The sequence below is a fragment of the Panicum virgatum genome, chromosome 3N (assembly GCF_016808335.1).
Source record: "Panicum virgatum strain AP13 chromosome 3N, P.virgatum_v5, whole genome shotgun sequence".
Lineage (NCBI taxonomy): Eukaryota > Viridiplantae > Streptophyta > Magnoliopsida > Poales > Poaceae > Panicum > Panicum virgatum.
Genome location: NC_053147.1, coordinates 16,885,756 through 16,904,942, shown reverse-complemented (window position 1 = coordinate 16,904,942; position 19,187 = coordinate 16,885,756). Strand labels below are relative to the sequence as shown.

The 19,187-nt window shown below is 52.3% G+C and overlaps 1 long non-coding RNA gene and 1 other non-coding gene across 2 annotated transcripts; both read left to right on the top strand.

Annotated features, from left to right (window-relative positions):
* Positions 1–8,005: 8,005 nt before the first annotated feature.
* LOC120664699 lies at positions 8,006–9,239 on the top strand. Its single transcript, XR_005670987.1, has 2 exons — positions 8,006–8,686; positions 8,804–9,239. It is a non-coding gene; the product is annotated as an uncharacterized LOC120664699 (long non-coding RNA).
* Positions 9,240–12,885: 3,646 nt separating this feature from the next.
* Positions 12,886–12,957, top strand: TRNAD-GUC. Its single transcript has one exon. It is a non-coding gene; the product is annotated as a tRNA-Asp (tRNA).
* The last annotated feature ends 6,230 nt before the right edge of the window (positions 12,958–19,187 follow it).

The window sequence follows — 19,187 nt, the reverse complement described above, 5'->3', positions numbered from 1 at the left end:
TGTGAGAACTACGAATATGATCCACCTAAGCGATACGGCAAAGACCGGGCCAAAGTAGCAGGACAACATACACTATTTTTCTTTGTGACCTAACATTGATTTATGATTCTAACTTTTGTTGGACAAAGTATCCTCCGCCTCTTTGTGATTTTATATAGTGGTTCGACACCGTGCAGTCGCAGCAGGCAAAGAATTTTGTGGAACAAAAGTGGGCTGCAGAACGTTGGCACCGAATGAAGCACGAGGAACAGCAAGAGAAGAAGCGCAAGAAAGAGTAAGAAGAGATCCACAAGAGGATGGAGGAGGTGGATCGTAAGGCGGCGGCCGAACGTGAAGCTGACAGAGAGAGAAAGCGAGAGAGGGCACGCCGTGCGAAGGAATCCGGCCCCGAAGCAATTAGGAAGGGCAAATATCCTCGGTGCACTCAGTAGAGTAGTACCATGTAATCCCGGCATTTTACATTCCATAAGTCATGGTAGGTTTAGATGCAAAAAGAAATTACCTTGTCGCATGCACATGCCACTGCAATTAGTTGTTTATGTTTTCAGTTGAGAGCTTGACTCTGTGTGTTGTAACTTTTACCATTAATTTACAGTTGTAGCTGGGAATCTATGAAATGTTTGAACTTGTCCTTAATATTTTCGGAGCTTTTCATGTCACTAGAATACTAAAAAGCACATATTTAATTAATATAACGATAAGAAATAAGAACTAAGAAATGCATTACATAATGTGAACCATCAAATTTTACATCATAATACAACGATAATGAAACACACATCACGCATGCAGTGGCATGGCAGAACCCGTTGCAAACTACGATAAACAAATTCCAGACTAACCTAACATGCCTTAGGTAATTTAAAAAAACACACAACAAACACAATGATGCAGCATGTCACTAGCACTAGGGTAATCCTAGTAGCCGTACCCCCACGTAGCAAACTGCGTTGAGCCTTCTCTGCAGTATCCACCCATTGCAGGTGGTGCAGGCGGTGGTGCCGGAGGCGCAGGGCCCTTCTTCTTGTGACAAGGGCAGTTGCAGTAAGGAATAGTGCATGGTTCATCTTGTGAACCGGTAGCATTACTGGTATCATCATCTTCGTCGTCTTTGTTACCCTCGCTCACTTCCTCATAATGGTTCACCTTGCATTCCAGATCAAAAATCTTTATCTGGAGGTACTCGATGAACTCCTGAACAGAATCAATTGGAGCAGGATCGACCCACCTAGTAAAACCACAGTTTTCTGAAGCATCGGAAGACTGCAAAACAAATTTCATGTAAGGTGTCTCATTGAAGATAAAGAAATGAAACAACCGAGTATTACCCATGCGTGTGGACATTTAAAGAAACGCCGATCGTCATCCATCCCGTCGGTGCACATCTGCACTAAGCAGTCCTCACCATATCTGCATTTTGGCCACGGTTCTCTACGGTTATCGTATTGTCGAAGAGGAGTTTCATTGGTAAATTCACTCTTGTGCTGTGGCGAAAACTCAAACACTGGTTCCGGAAAGGAATCAGGTCCAAGAGGCCCCTCCCATATTATGGGGTCTCTCTTTCTTCCCCCTTTTCCTTTCCCAAAACCGTAGTAATTCTTCCCGCTAGACCCGCCTCCAGACATTGGGTATACAATGAGCTTTGGTGTTTGAGTGCTGAAAAGGCTAGATTCGATTCTCGAAATGACTACTCGATGCATCTCTGTGCATGCAGACTCACAGCACTGCATTGCTGCCGCTCGGTCGATCGCGCCTAGATGCCGCCTTCCCCACTACACGCCACAGACCTTCGCTGTAGAATGACATGTCCGTCGTCCTCGCCAGAGAGACTGCTTTGAAGGTGAGCTGGTGTGGTTGCCTGTTCCTGATGCCCTTACCTTCACTAGCTCTGCAGTCAACTGATCAAGCATCTGCCATAATGCATTGAATTTTCTCTGTTAATTTTGGGTGCACAACCTCTTAAACAGGTTCTTAAGATCCTTGTTCTTGAAGTGGTCATAGAAGTTTGCACTCATATGCCTAATGCACCACCTGTTTTGGACATCGGGCCACAATGGAGGCGTTGTCGCAGTTCCACGTTGCAATTTCAGTATTGATTGCAGCAGACCTGCATGCCTATCACTAATAATGCACACATCTGGACGTGCAGCAACAACATGAACCTTCACTCGTTCAAGGAACCAATACCAACTGTCTAAGTTCTCATTCTCAACAAATGCAAATACGAGCGGAACTATTTGGTTGTTGCAATCAACCCCGATTGCGGTGAGTATCTGACATTTATACCTTCCAGTCAGAAATGTGACATCAATACAGATCACCGGAAGACAACACTGAAATGCTCTAACACAAGCACATATGCAAAAGAAGGCTCGTTGCATAATTATTTGCCCCCTAGTCACGGCTGGTACGAGGTATGTGTCATAAAAGCTTCCAGGATTTCTAGCAGCAACATGGGATAACATACGAGGTAGGTTATCATATGATGCCTCGTATGTGCCGAACCGCATCTTGAACACCTTTTGTTTAGCCCGTCATGCCTTCAAATAACTAATGGTGTACTGGTAAGTCTGCTCAATGTGTCGAACAATCATTTTTTGCTCATAATTTAAGTTGTCCATAATCAACCCATATATTTGCTTTGCAACAAAGTCGCATGATATATTGCGATGCGAGGGAAGAACTTCTGACAGCAAACAAGTGTGCTCTGTCACAATGGAACATTTCCAGTTCGACTTCCATTTTCCCTTAAATACATGTACTCGCCAAGGACATCCATCATTCACACACTTCACCTCATATTCTTTACTGCCAGACTTTACGACTCTGAGTTCTCGTTTCAATGATATTGCCCATAGTCTCACAGCATTTTTTACGACTTCAATGTTTGGATATGTTGCACCTTGCACTACCTCATTCCCTCTGTACTCCCACTCCTGATTTCGTACGTCTTCTGCGACATGATTGCCAAAACCATGCTCCTTCCACTCTTTTGGCAATGAGTACTGCTCGTCATCAGATGAGCCCTCATATTCTTTCATCTCTATTGCGGTTTGGTCTTCTGCCTCCATCTCGTCCACAATGCTATGTATCCTCTCTCCCTCATCAGCAAGGTCCTGTGGTCCCATATTTTGGTTCTCTATCTCTTCTGACTCATCTTGCTCAACATAATTGGTCTCTCTTCGAATACTCGGAGTTGCTTGATCTGCACCATGTTGGATTTCATTTTGTGTCTTCTCCCGGATTTGAACAAGAATGGCCAGAGGCCACCCATGCTCTAGAGCTGTTTGTATGTACTTCTACCAGTCATCAGTGCTGTGTATCATCATCAATTCTCATAAATCACTTTCTACCTCCCAATTAACAAGAGACTGGACGGTCATCACATGTGTCAACGGAACCCACGCTGCAACCACTTACATATGGAACCAAAACTCCTTTCCAGAGGTTTATCTATGGCGCTAGATGTGCACTTAAAGGCAGAAAGGTCTACTCCATTTGGCCCATACAAAACATTATAGTCACCATAAAATATTTGAAATTGCATCTTGCTCGACATATCTGTATATCACAGAATACTTATCGAGTTATACTCTTTACTTCACTACCTTATTCAATAATCCGTAAAAACTAAATATGGAATTCAACTACAACGTATAAGTATTCATAACTACGTGATGACACTCAAATTCTATACTGCATATGCCAAATTCTATTCTAAATCGTAATTAATTTATAAACAAGTCTTTAATAGTACTGCAATTGTAATAATAAATGCGTAGTACTAATTTTCTAAACTAATTTACTACTACGTAACTAAAGTATCATTAAACTCCTACTTAAATAGTTCTACTATAGCACTAATTAAATTAAATTACTCTACAATACCAATAGAAAAATACATAAACTAAATGTACTAACCTGCAGATCACAAGTGCGGAATCCGGCAGGGCTTCGCCGTTTTCCTTCTCCTCCCCCCTCTCTATTTTTCTGGATTTTTGGTGGGATTTTCGGACTCAAATGAGGAGGAAATGGAGTCGGATGCTTATATAGGGGGGTATGGCCCGGTCGCCCGAGGGGGGGCGACACCCCCCCTTTCGCCCGGGGGGGCGACAGGCCCCCAGTCGCGCCTGTGGGCGGGGGCCACCGGTCGCTCGAGGGGGGCGACAGGCCCCCCTGTCGCCCGTTGGGGGGCAACATGCCCCCCTTTCATTTTTTTTCGGCCACGGACCTCGTTGCAAATTTGAAGAAAAAAAAATTATATCTAGGGCTTGTCGCCCCCCATAGGGCGACCGGGGGTAGTTTTGAAATTTTTCAAAACGGACATATATTTTTGAAATTTTGATTTTTTTTTAATATAAAAAAGAAAAGAACACGGGAAGCTTCGACATCGCACGGACCACCACGGCCCAGCCTTCCTCTCATCTCCCAGTCTATTGCAGTGAGCTCCGAGTTTGTTTGTTCCCCGTCTTACCTTTGGGCCGGCCATCCAGCGATGCGTTCGCCATAGTCCTTCAGCCCATCGAAGCCCGGTGCCCGGCCCGGGCGCCTGCGCGCTCGGCAGGCACGGGCAAAGGAACGTGCGGGAAGGACGGACCACTCGCATCACCAACAGTGGCCGGAGTGCCGGACCGGGCGGGATCACCATCACGGCCGGGCGGCACGGGCCAGGCACGGCACCCACCGCCCACCAGAGCCGGCCGGCCCCCGGCCACCCAACGCCAGTAGGCCACCACCAACAACGGCGAAGCCCCCAGTGCCCTCCACGCGCGCGCGTGCGCCCTCGCGCTCGGGGCGGCGGAACGGTGGGGGGCCGCCCGCGCGCCGCCGCACGCGCCGCTCGCCGTGTCGCGCGCCGGGCCGCGGACGTGGACCGCGGTTGAGTGCCCAATGATTGGGCTTACTCTACTCCGCTCACCCCCCCCCCCCCCCCCCCTCGCGCCGAGCTCGCGAGCACCGCCTTTTTCCTCCTCCCCCTCCGCCGCTGCGCCGCCGACTCTCTCCGCCGCGCGCGCCCCGGTCATCCTATCCTATTCCAGCACGCCGTCGCCACGCGTGGCCCCCGGGCCGGCCTCCAGATTTCCCTTCCATCTTCCTTGGCTTCCAAGAGAGAGTTAACGAAGCAAAAGGCGGTTACGTGCTCCTGATGTATGTCGAGCGGGGACGACAGGAGCATGCACGCACGCGCGCCCGTACGCGCTGGCCGCTCATTCGCCGCCACAGCGGTCGACGGCGTTCGCCGGCGCGAAAAAAAGCGACGGGGGGGTTGATTTTCCGAACGTTTGCTTCACGTCTGCGCTGGCCGCGCGCTTTAGCATGCAGACGAGCTCGGCGCCGGTGATGGAAAGCTGATGGCCGAGAGGCGTTGGGCGGGCGTGGCAGACACGTATGATGGGCTCCTTTCGGTGAACAGATTTGCCGATCATGAGTTGAGCTGAAAAAAAAGGCTCTCAGTAATCTACACTACTGCTGTCATCTCGCTGCGTGTTTTTCTACCTTATCTGCTCCGTTGTCTTTCACATTCAATCCAAAGACTTCCATGCATGTGACAGTACACAGTAGTGGTTGGTTTCCCCCCTTTCACTCTTCAGTCTTCGTTGACACTTGCGGACAGGGACATGCACGTTGAATTGTTTTGCTTGCGCATCAGTGTGTACCGGCCTAGTTACAAAAAGACCCGGCAGAATGAATCACATTTTGCTCTCGGCGGTACAGCATTTCCTTTAGAGCCACGCTTCTCCCGGGAAGAAACACAAAAGAACAAGAGGAGAGCACCAGACACAAGCGAACAAAAGGAGGGAGATGCTCTGCTTTGCTTTGCTGGGCTACACGGTCGCACAGCACCACTTCGCGACTTCGCGTGCACATTCCCGGGCACCAAACGAAGAGAAAAAAGGGTGTTGGGCAAAGGAAGCCTCCCCTTTCGTTTTCTGCTCGTCGCCAGCTGAAAAATCAAGCTTCCTTTCCCCGCCTCCATCTGTGTCATGCAGCCATGCTCATGCATGCATGCATCCTAAAGTTGATCACCAACCCGGAATGACCAGAGAACAGACGTACACGCTGGCAGCCTGTGCATGCCCACCGGCAGTGGCCAGCAGCCCGGCAGCAACAAACACCAGCCTTCAGAGTCTCGAAAGAGAGTGTGTTTGTGTGAGAGAAGAGAATCTATCAAATTTGAGTATTTGACCACCAGCTGAAGCTTTCTGTCCTCTTTTAGGGACGTCCTGCTCCGATCCTGCAGCAGAACTCCATATGTGATGGTCCATGTTTATGAATGCGGCTTATTAACCAGGAGTAGTTCGAAAGGACGCGTTTACTGTTACCACCAGTTCATGCATTACTGCATGTCGATCTGCCTGAGATGCACGCACAAATTATTCTCAAACTCACAACGGCAGCATGTTGGGATTATTGTTTTCTTTTTGACAAAAACATGCAATTATGTGTTGTCCTTTTTCATTTTCTTTCCGACGAACAGCAGCGGTATTGTATTGGACATGATGAGCACCTTGATGAAGCTCACCGCAGCACAGAGGCCTTCTCAGACCTTTCTTCGTCTTGTTTCTGAAGCAAGCAGCTGTGGATCATGGCTTCGTCCACGGCGCGAGCCCATTGTTTTTCTCGCCCCTCGAGACCTGCAAAGAAGCACTACCACACGCACCAACACTCCCATCCATTTGAGGCGTCTCCTGTCCTCAATGGCGCCATTGCATGAAAGTCATCAAAACTGCCTGTAAACAAGCCGCGCCCTTCTCTTCTATCATGGAGAGAATCCTATTCTACACCAGCAGGCCGCTTTTGGGGAAAATCATTAACAAAGCAAAGGAAGGTTATAAAGTTGCATAAGAGTAAGACTGGGACCATTCCTCTGACAACGTTAACACGCATGTTACCTCTACTTTGCATGCTGGGAATGGGTAGAGAGAGAGAGAGTACTGAGAGAGCGAGAGGAGAGAGAAAGGGAGTGAACCTTCCATGGCCGATTAAGCGAGGCGCTGCTAAGTCCTAAGTGCAGCGCACATGGGAAGTGCGGTTAAGCTGAGGCCTAATCCCCCTTTAACAAACCCTAAACCCTACTAATCCGACAGATGGAAGCTGCACCATTGACAGGCCCATGGGTTATCCTTTAATGAAGTGATCCCTGTCTGCACCAAAGTGAATCATCATGGGTTACTTATTGTTTTGCTTCATACTCATGCATGCAGCTAGTCGTGTATATAGCTCGGCAGGTAAGTTCCCCATCTTGTTAGGTCGAGTGACCCATTCACATCCATAAAAGTAACACAGCAAGCATTTGCAGGAGTAGTAGATTACAAGCAACTCTCACATTTACTATCTGCATGCAGTTTTCTTTGCAGAGAAGTAGCTCTCAACTTTTGTTGTGTCGAAAAGAAAAATATGTGAGCTAAAAACTGATCCAAACTATTCCAAAATACTGGCCAAAATGGCAAAATTACGAACCTTCAAAAGTGCATTCATAAATGAGCTACTTTGATTTTTTTTTAGTATTGGTATTCTTCAGCAGTTCAGCTAGATCTCAGAACTGCACTGAAAGTGACCTGGTAAGAATACACATACAAGTATCCATGCATCTCTTCCAATGTATAAAATTCAGTCCATGCATTCTGCCGGTTCAATTCTTTGACCAAGTTTGCCCGATAATCATAGGGACTTTTCTGGCCGCAATTATACCGTTTCCTCATTCTTCAATCATTTTGATCATGGCAGGCAGCGCCACAAGGACAGAAAAAGTATATTTCTCTTTAGCACCAGAAAAGCAAAGAGAGAGGAGGAGGACTGGAGCAGGCAGCTCGACAAGGCAGTCAAACAGAAAGCCCATTCCATTCCACCCCTTTTCCCGTGTCCCTCCCTCCATGTAAGGTCCATTTCTCCCTGCACCAACAACAGGCGCACACATGCCTCATGGCCCAGCACTTCAGTGGCAGTAATCAGTATGCTGCTTGCTTCACATTGGAGAGAAAAGGGAGGAGAAAAAAATCACCAACACAACACGCTCCGTTAAGATTCAGTTTACTAGCGTGTGTGTGTTTTTTCCCCCTCTTGTTTATCGCCACCAACACGCCTCGAAAGGCGTGCAAGTGCGTTTTGGCGTTCCCCACAAACATGCTTCCCATTCTCTATGCTCCCACAATGCCACGGCCAATTGTTAAACCAATCGCTTTCTTCCCCCTCCAGCCCTCGCAGCCATCAGCCATGTGAGGGGCCTTTGTATATAAGCACCACTCTGTTCTTCAGTCTCTTGGCTTCCTTCCCTTGCCTTGCCCTGCTCTCTCTCTCTCTCTCTCTCTCTCTCTCTCTCTCTCTCTCTCTCTCTCTCTCCTGCAAGCCGCCAAGCCTCCAGTCCTCCCTTCCAGTAAAGCTCACTCTCTGGAAGACACAGCCAGCAGCTAGCCCTTCTTGCTTCCCCTCGCCGTCCCCTTGTCGGAATGGAGTTCAGGGCGAGCTCTAGAAGGAGTACCTGGCCAATGTGCGGCGACAGAGGAAAGGAGCCGGACGGAAGGCCGCACAGATAGGGGAGAAGGGTGCGCGCCTTGGGCTCCCACTGCCGGCTGGACCTCGTGCTCGCTCGACCCGCGAGCTGAGCACGGGGAGAAGACGACGCAGATGGTGTGAGCTTCGTGGGGAATTGAGGCTTGATGGTCCGAGATATATATCTCTCTCTTAGGTATCTTAACTAGCAGCTACTACTAATCTAGCTTTCCTAGCTACATCATTTTTCCCTCTTCTTCTCTCTGCCCTCTTTTTCTCTGCTATTCTAAGAGGATGCGGTGTTCTTGGCTAGGTGCGTGCTTGCAGTGCCAGGAGATCTCAATGGTCCTCTAAGCAATGTAATAATAATACTGGTAGAGGCAGTACCAAGTTGGGAATGCAGCGGTTGCATTTTGTGATGCCTTGTAGTCACTCTGTCTCTGTGATATTGCATTCATGTGTTCCCTGCTGGCAGAAACTTTCAGGAAATGCCAGCAGGAAATGCGCTTAATTAGTCGGTATCTCTTTCGAATTCAATATTCAGAAGCGTTTTTTTATTTGGTCTTGCAATGCAAACAGTCTGTGAATTAGTTGCAGGAGTAGAAGCAAGTGCCGAGCAGCTGGAAGTTGGGTAAAAGCGCTAGATTCTTGAGTCTGCTAGTTTTCTTTTCACTTGATAAACCTCAGAAGCAATGTTGTACTGAGTTTGCGACGCATGATGGGCATAAATGGACCGGTTTATTTTGTCCCTGTAACTTGAAAAAAAAAACTCAGAAGCAAACGCGGTGAAGCACCTTTTTTTTTTTGGAAACGGAACGGTGAAGCACTTTTATCACTCTTCTGGACGGAAATGTGCCTCGTTCCTCTGATTTTCTCTATGTATCGAAGAAATGGTTTGCAACACGCTCCAAGAAGCTTTGCATGTTCTCAACTGTTGTTGTTTTTGGGCATTCACCTTCTCTATTAATACATATACCAAAAGGAAGGCCACAGTATGTTGCACAACAGTTACGCTCCCTGCTTCCCTTTGCAGTTTTCAGAATTCTGAATCCTACGATCGATGCGCGCCTACTGCTAGTCTGCTACGGTGCTACTCCACCAAGCAGAAGCAGTGCGTGTCCCGGCCGCAATCCGTCTGGTCGCGGATGCGCACGCATCAATTCAAGGCGACGCGGCGCGTCCATCCTCCTCCCTCAGCTTCTCTTCCCGGGTTGCCTTCGCGCACGCCCCCCATGCTTGATGCCATGGAGGAGGCCTCAGGCCTAGACCGAGACCTTGGCAGCAGCGGCCCAGAGCAGACCACGCTAGGAGAGCGAGGCGACGGCAGGCAGGAGCAAGCAGGACAGGGGCCGCCCCGGCGCGCCCGCCGCCCGGGGAGGCAAATGTCGAGGCGAGGCAACGGCGCCATGCTGCTCTAGGACAGAGCTGTAGCGCTGGGTTACTGTGGCTGCGTCGCCGCGCTTTGTCGTCGCCTCCTCCGAACCCTGGCGGTTAATGGCTGGTGCAGGGAATATTCAGCGGCTGCATGCATGCGACGCCCGTGCTCCGATCCCCCCTCACCCTCAGGCCTCAAGCCCTCTCATCCTGCTGCCGCTGCCACTTTACGCTTTTGCTTTTAATCGCTGTGACAGCACTACGCCCGCCTCGCTGTCGCCGCCGCTGGACCTGCCGGTGGCCTCGCCCCCCTCGCGTCCTCGCCTCGCGCTGGGACGGATGGATTGGAGGAGACGACGGATGGAAGCGGCAGCCAGCTGCCGCAGCCGCCGTTCCCCCCCGTGTCTGCCTGCCCCCCTCGCCTTGTGCCCGCGCTCACAGAGAAAAACCTAACCCCTTCCTCTTGGCAGTTGATACCCTCTGGAGCTCGAGACCAGGAGAAACGTTGGTTGGATGGATTCATGGATTGGGAGAGCTCTCATCTCTCTCGGATGATTGGCGTGGCGCTCACCGCGCGCGGCCGGCCGGGCCGGCAGCAGAGTGCCGGGCCGGGGCGACATGCGCGGCGATGGAGGGGGACTGGCGACGCTTGAGCTTGACACCTCTAACTCACGGAGCGACGGCCACGCAGTAGGGTCCCCGCCCCTGCCGCGGCAGCAGGCTCTTCTTCGTGCTCTCATCCGCGCGTCACGTAATGCTCGCACGGCGCCACCCGACAATCCACCACGGAGGGCGACGGGGCAGGCGTGTCGTTTGGAAGTATCCTGGCGTGGCGACGCCGATACGGTGCCCGCTGACGAGACTGACGGATCCTGGATCCTGAAAAATACTTCACCAATCCTCCTCACTTCTTCCGGTTCTCTCTCTGCACTTCCATTTTTTTCTTCTTTCAGAAAAAACTTTCATTTTGAACCTGAATTTCCTTCTTCTCCAGCAGTGTTTGATTCGTATGAAGCTTTGACACAGATACTCCTGCTGAATCAAGCAGAGCATTCCATGCACGGTGTGCGGTGGTGGCTGGCAGGCTGGCAGGGTACATCGTCTCTGCCGCCGCATGGTCCTGTCCAAGTCCAGTACTGCGCCCGCTCCAGGCACGGGCCTCGCTGGGACAAAGTGTGCACTAGTAGCAAGCTAGCCGGACTGGCCCTGTTCTGCGGTTCTGCCCGGAGAGAGCGCACTGTGCAGCGTATCCCCCCGCGGAAAGATCATGCGTGCATGCCGTGCATGGAGCGGAGCTCTGAGCAGAGTCAACGGTTTACACGGGCAGGGGCAGGGCTTCAATGCGGGAGCAGGAAGGATCGGTGCCGGTGCCGCAGCAAATGCGCAGCAGGGCTCGTGCTGCGGCTGCCGCTGCCGGTGCCGGTGCCGGATGGCTGGCTGCCGTCTCCGCCGCGCCAGCACCCTGCGCCCCCAGCAGGCGCAGCGTCCGTGAAACGTGGACTACGTTGATCGAGCAGAGCTGCCTCACGGAACGGACACGGGGCACACGCTTTGCTTTCAAAAAATTACCGGGTACTCGGTACTCCAGCTCAGCTCGACGCAGTACATCCAAATGGCAAATGTACACTTGTACAGTTTGCTTGGAACGGACGAGGTAAACCAGGGCGCTTGCCGTGATGCTTTGCTGCCAAAAGCGGGCGCCGTACACTGCGGTGCGCGCGTAAAAAAAAGAAGCGTAGGAAAAGGGGAGAGGGGCACCGGACCGGAGGCAGCGGCGGCAGCAGCAGCCTGCAGCCGGCATGGATGGGACGCGGGCGTCGGTGGCTGGCATGGCAGCGCGGACAAGACGTGTGATCCGCGAGATGCTGCTGCCGCCCCCTCACGGTCGAAGGCTCGCAGCGGCGTTATTTTGGCTGTGTTTAGGGCCCGTTTAGTTCCAAAAATTTTCACCTAAAAATTTTCACCTCCCCTTTAAACACATGTATGAAGCACTAAATGTAATTAAATAACAAAACTAATTACACAGTTTGGATGTACACGACGAGACGAATCTTTTGAGCCTAATTAGGACATCATTAGACATAAGTGCTACAGTAACCCCACATGTGGTAATGATGCGGTCAAAGTCCTCAAAAGATTCGTCTTGCGGTTTCCAAGTGAGTTCTGAAATTAGTTTTTTAATTAGTGTTCGAAAAGCCCTCCCGACATCTCGTCAAACGCTGATGTGACACCCAAAAAATTTTATTTTTGGGAACTAAACGCCCCTTAGATGAGGGGAAAAGGGGAGAAAAAGTCACATCAGTCACTGTAGCACACTGTATCTCTTTTCGTTTGTTTGTGTTAAATATTGTCCTACCATGACCTAACTAAGCTCAAAAGATTCGTCTCGTAACGTACATCAAAACTATGCAATTAGTTTTTTTATTTAACTACATTTAGTACTCTATGCATGATTTATTTGTTATATTTAATATTTCGATGTGATAGGAGATGTGATGGATGTGATGGAAAGTTTGAAAATTTTGTGGGAACTAAACACACCCTTTAAGGTGCGCCGCGCGACGGGACGGGACGGGACCGGGGCGGGGACCGTGCCGTGCCCCTGCCGCCGCCGCGCTGACCGGGCCGGCACACCGCACACCACGCCAGACGCGCGCGTGCGGCGGCGTGCGCGGGCGGAGTGGCGCTTGCTTCGGTTCTGGCTGCGCTTCCTGCGGCGTCGTAGAGTCGAGGGGCCGGCACGCGGGGTGGTGGGCGTCCTGTCTCGTACGGCGAGAGGCCGCGGCGGGTAGTCGGGCGTTGCCGGCACGTTACGGCGGGCGGCGCTCTGCGGAAGATCGACGCGACGAGGCCCATGGACGGCAAGTAGACCACGATTCGCTGGAAACATGCCCATTGCATGGTCGCATTGCCTCTCAATTGAACTTCAGGCGATCTGGGCATCTGGCAGCCGGTGTGTAGCAGCAGATTACGACTCCGTAATAGGAAAAGAACTTTAAAATCTATGCCATAATCAACCATGTCGTTGTAGTATAGTGGTAAGTATTCCCGCCTGTCACGCGGGCGACCCGGGTTCGATCCCCGGCAACGGCGATTTCTTTTTCATTTTTTTAACCCTTAATTTTTTAGGTGCAATTTGGAAAAGGTTCTTGTGCTGCTACTAATTGGGACTAGGCGAAGGCAATGTGCCGGAATGGGCTGGGCTGGTTTTTGATAAGTAGAGTAGGCTACAGCTGATAACGACCCAATACTGTGCAACCGTCCACACTTTCTTCTCGTCATGTTACCATTTTCCATGTTCTGCTGTTGTTGCAAAGGCATTCAGTTAAAATGATTTAACTTGAACGCGCCCATGACATACTTCCTAATGATATGCTACTTTTTAAACATTTCCGCTCGCTGTCGCTTGGGTTCGTCCATGTTTGGTAAAATAAGAAAATGGTCGCTGCTAATTGCTAGGCATCACAATAAGTAATTAATTAGACATTTATAAGAGTTTCAATCTCATTAGATAACACTGCATGTACTATAGGTTGAACTGATAAGAAATGAAATGAATCCCCACCTGTCGGTGTCCCGACCCGGGGGCCTGGATCAAACTAGTAAATGCTGCGCGTTTTCTCGTCCCAGATGATGATGCAAGAGACAACACAGTAACGCACGGTTTATTCTGGTTCTGGCCGTGGGGCCGTACGTCCAGCAAAGGGGGTGTGCGGGGGCACTGTATTATCTTGCACCCGATGTGCTTATAGTAGGGGTACAAGCGTGGCGAGAGAGGGAGAGAAGCTCCCAAGTCTCTGTTAGAAGAGGAGTGAGTATGACGATGGTTGTGAACGTAGGTGACCGCAGTAGCTGAAGCCCAGAAGCGTCTGAGTGTCCTCTGCGGGGGAAAGCGAGAGAGAGACCGCCAGAGAGAGAGCGCCCCTCTAAAGGAAGCCCGCCTCCTTCTTTTATAGTCACAAGGAGGGGCGGCGCACATGAGTGGGGGTGTAGAAGTCGTAGTTTTCCCCCGAATCGTGGGGGTACAGTGACCGAATACTGTAGGAAGTACACTGTGGGGCATGGCGTCAGGCGTGGCAGTCGTCCTAGATATCGTCCTCGGTCCTGCGGAGATCGAGCCGACGTCTTGCCAGCCCCTGCAGGCGACGTGGTTGTCACTGTAGGGTGTACGGGCCTCCAGATATGGCGTTCCGTGGGCCCTGCAGGTCAGGGTCCTGCGTGCCCCAACGGTGGCGAGGCACGCAGCGGTCCCGGACCCCTCTGGACAAAGTACCGGTGTGCGCCCTAAGGAGGTCCGGGGGTCGCGTGGAGGTTCTGGACACCTCGAGGGGGAGGTTCGGGACCTCGGCTGCGTGTGCTAAGCATCCCTCGAGGGGTACGTGGCGTCGCCGGGCCCTTTCCCCAAGCAGGAGGTGGAGTCCGGTCAACCGTAGTTGGCGAAATAGTGACGGGGACTGTGCCGAGCGCGTCTTGTTCCGCGTCACAAGTTCCACAGTGCCGCCACAGTATACGGGATGGCGGAGCAGTGACTGAAGTCGGCGGATGGGACTCTGGTCGCAGTCATCATGAGGAATGGCGGTCTGACACCGTCTGTCCTGGGCGCCGTGGAAAAGTGGTCGGCCTTTAATTCCCCGTACGGCGAGCGGTTGAGCGGCGGGGCCGTTTGTCCTTTATGCCGAGGGGTGGCCTCGAGCGAGGCGGAGGTGATTCGCATGCTCGAGGGTAGGTTCGCTACCCTTGAGCGAGGCGGAGATGATTCGCCCGCTCGAGGGTAGGTTCGATACCCTCGAGCGAGGCGGAGATGGCGCAGTCGAGGGGTCTCGACGGGAGCCCTCGAGCGAGGCGGGGATCGTCCCGTGGGCCCAAGAGGGGTGCGAATGGGCCGTAAGCTGGGCTTCTTTGAGTCCTTTGCTTTCTTCCAGGTTGGAAGGAGGCCGCGGGCCTTCGTGGGCCCAGTTGCCTTAACATGTGTTTTGCGTTTTAACGCGATCTTAGTACCCCGATTAGGGTGTCCCTAATCGTGGTACCCGACAGTAGCCCCCGAGGCTTTGGTCGAGTCAAAGGATTCGGCCAAAGGGTGATTCGGCGATTTCCCCCTTGACGTGATCAGTCAATGCCGCGCACCCGCCAGACGCGCCTGAGCGCCGGCCCGGCGGATGTGACAACACGCCGGTCGGGGTAGTGCGCCCGCGGGGGGAGTACTTCGAGGCACACGCCTCTTTATTTGTTTGTTTCAAGGACAAGACGTGTCCGCGCGCTGAGGGGGGCCAGGGTGACGACGGTGTAACATCCCAAAATCCGCTAAGTTGATTTGTACGCTATTTAGTTTCAAAATCGAGTTTCGTCGTTGAGCTCAAGTTTTTCCTAAAAACCTAACCCTAATATTTCGGGAACTTTCCCCGTTCCGCCCGATCTCCCGATCCCTAATAGACCCGACCCCGACAACCAAATCCACCGCCCTATTCCTCCTTGACCCGCGCGTCGCGCTCACGCGTGCCCGGCGCTGCGCGTGGCCGACCGAGCGCCGTATTTTCGGCGCGAATCTCTCTCCCTCTCTCTTCTTTCACTTCTCTCTCCCCTTCTTTTCTTTTTCTTTTCTCTTTTTTATTCTTTTCTTTCTTTTTTCCTCTCCTCTCTCCTTCCCCGCACGTTCGGCCCTTCCCTCCTCTCTCTCTGCTCCCGAGCGCCGCCCGACCCGGCTCCTCCCCCTGCTCTGCTCGCGACCGCCGGCCCTGAGCTCCGCTCGGCCACCACCCGCCCTGCAAGCCTTTCCTGGCCGTGCACCCCGACCCGCCTCACGCGCCCACGCCACGCCGCGACCTCGCTCGCGCGCACCCGCCGCGCCAAGCCGCCGCTGGCGCTCTGCACCGCCGCCTGCCCGCACGCACGTGCCGCGCCGAGCCGAGCCGCGACACGCGCGCACACCGGCCCGCGCCAGCACCACCTCCCTGTGCCACTCGCCGCCTCAGCGCACATGTACCCGCGTGGCCACGCCGCTCGCCGGCCGCCCGGCCCCGCTCGACACTGCCCCGACCCCGCCCACTGCCATCGTTGAAGCCGCACAGCGCCGCCTGCCCGAGGCGTCGCATCGGCAGCGCTCGCCTCGCCATAGCTCGCCGTTGACGCCCGAACAGCGCCGGCTGCGCCGGTCGCCACCTCCTCGACGCGTCACATCACCCCACCGCCACCGTTGACGCCCCGCCAGTGCCGCGCAGCACCAACGGCCCCGCTCACTGCCTGCCTGAGCGGTCACGTCACCGCTGTGCCGCATCGCCGCCCGCACCGCCATGTCGGGACGCCATTAAGGCGCTCCGCGCCGTTCGCCGGCCGCCAACGGTGCACCCCACCCTCCACCGCCTCGCTTGCTCTATAAAAAGGGTCCCCGCGCAGCTCTCCACCCCCACAAGCTCCACCGCCGCCCACCAACCCCTCTCCAGTCCCTCAGCACCGCCGCCATAGCCGCTAGCGCCGGCCACCGCTCACCTCCGCGTCCCGACCTCCCTGCTCCACCTCGGCCCAAGGTAAGGGGGGAATCGAACCCCCGCGATCCCCTCTCCCTCTTGCCCCCATCCTTGGCAGCCGTCGGCCCCCACCACGGCGCCACCATGACCGCCACCGCCTACTGGCCGCCGCCGCTGTGAATCCCCGACCTGCGGGCCCCCTGTCCCCAAATCAAAGGGGGGAATCGGCCCCCCGGGTCTCCCTCTCCCATTTTCCCTCACCCAGAGCCGCTCCCAGGCCAGACCGCCGGCCCAGGGCCGTCGCCGGCGACGCGCCCCCCTTCCCCTGTTTCCCAGCGCGAGGGGAGGGAGAAGGCAGAGCATTTTGCCCATAACCCCCTGGCCCTTCCTCCAATTTCTCAAGAACCCTTCCACTTTTTAACATTCTTGCAAATAAAACCCTGACCCTTTTTAGAATAACCCAAATAGTTTCTAAATTACAAACCAAGCCCCTGCATTCTCAATTATAATTACAAATAGGTCCCTGGACCCCTGTTTAACCCCTAAACCTTTGAATAACCTATCATTTCATGCGCCAAACGACCTCGGATCGACCTAAAACTTTACCACGCCTTTCTTAACCTAGTTTCAGCCATGCCATTAAGAAACCACCCAAAAATATTACTCCAAACTCCATATCTTAATTATGTCCGATTCGAACTTGATGATAAAACTTTTATTTCTTTTTCTTGATTGTGTGTTTGTTTGTATGCGTCGTAGATCACGGTGTGAACGAAGGAGAGCCCGTTGACGAGCAGTACTGCGAGATGGTGAATGAGGACCAGTTCCGCGACCCTGAGCCCAAAGGACAGGACCTCCCCGAAGGCTACAAAGACGGCAAGTTCAATCCCGCCCTTTGATGCATGTTTCAGTCCTAGTTTTATAAACATAACCTATTGGCCTACTTTATAAAATTGCATATGTTTTGCCAGCATGAAAACACAGTTGGATAGCCACCCCTTGATTTGTTATAACCATTCCTTGACCACCTAGATTAATATCTGATTTTGCTTGGACGTTAATCGCTATTAGAACGCTTAGGACTCTACACATGATGCTATTTGTTTTATAAAAGAAAATGCGTGAGTATGTGGGAAGGGATAAAAGTGGTGTTTTTGAAAAGTGAGTTTAGACAGGATGGATGGCATTTCCGCGAGATTTGCCATTTGGTGTGCTCGTGCCTATGGGGCAGGGCAAGGAAGGGAGATATCCATCTTGTCACAACTAAGGACCGAGTTGGTGTGTCATCTCACCTAACTCCACTATCGTGCAAACCACTCGACCGTTGAATGGGCAACGGCTTAGCATAAACCCCACTAGTTGATGTGATTGCCATCAGGAGGGCTGAGAGCAACGGGTGACCAAGGAGAAGGGATAGGCTCATTGTGACTTATACCCCGGTTATACCTCAGAGTTAGGTCGATGACCCCTTGGTGAATCCCGTGATGGCGAATCAGGTCTAGCTAAGGTGGGTAATGGCTATGTCGGGATCTACACCGACACTACGGTGCTTGTGTTGTGGTACCCGCTTGTGGGTAAAGTTGCACACCTCTGCAGAGTTAAAAGCTATTCGAATAGCCATGCCCACAGTATTGGGCGAGTTACGGTGTGGTCACATAACTAGTGTTTCTTCGGGTTTGGCTAGCGTGAGTTGTTTTGGATTTGTGTCCGGCAGTTGTGCCGTGTGCTACGACGGGCGGGGAATCCGGTAGCAGTTTAAAATCTAAACTCCGTGATTTTCAATACAAAAACTGGTTTCAGAAATCTTTTATGCTAAATGAACCCCTGCATAAAATTGAGCTTTCTGCAAATTAAACCGTAACCTTATCCTTGCTTTACCCGTGCATGTTATTCTGATATAACCCCCTCTGTGGGTGTGGTTGGACTTGCTGAGTACGTTTGTACTCACCCCATTCTTACTTTTTACAGAAGAAGACCCAGACTTCGTACCAGACGACGCCGAGTAGGGTTATCGTCCTACACCCAACCTTGCCTGTGGAACCGGCCCTGTTTGAGATGTTTTCGCTGTCGTAGTACTCTGAGCCCGAGCTAGATCCCATGTGGGTTGCGCTCTAGTGTTATGTCGTAACTTGGTTACTTGTTATTATCATCTGTATCGAGTGTCCTCCTCGGAGGTTTGTACGGTAATGAACCATCTGATGTAATAAATATGGCATCATCCTCCTGGGACTGATGTTTGTATCACATTTGAGTTCTCTCTTATGAGGGGACGCTTCAGGTGGTATCAGAGCCGTAGGTTGGCCGTAGGACGTGACCCTAGGAGCGAAACCCTGTTTTAGGCCCTTTCACATTAGGATTATTCCTTCCTTAACCCTTTCTTCACACAAACACTCACCACTGGTTCTTGCCCTGTTCCAGATGGCTGAGAATGGATGGATCGGCGGAATCTGTCACTCAGAGCCCGGCCTTCCTAAGTTGTTGATACTCAGCCTGGAACGCATCGGAGTTGTGGACCCACCAGAGTTCCTCTACCGGGAGTACGACACCAAGGGCACTCTTCGGTGCGACCTGATGATCTTCGTGGCAAGGAGCACCCGCTACCCAGATGTGGACCCTTGGTTCATCTCCACCACTGATTTTCGCTTCCCGGACACCTATCGAAAAGCTGCCCGTAAAGCCCTATGACGTCTACGCGTGATCTACAGGCATCACCTCCAGCGGACTCCTATGGGATTTTTTCCGCCGACTGAATGAAGAGGACGTACATGGATTGCCCGGATGAGAGGACTTGGAAGAGAAGAAGAAGACCTAGAAGATACAGTCTCTCACCTATCTATCTATCTCACCGGCCTGGATGAGCTC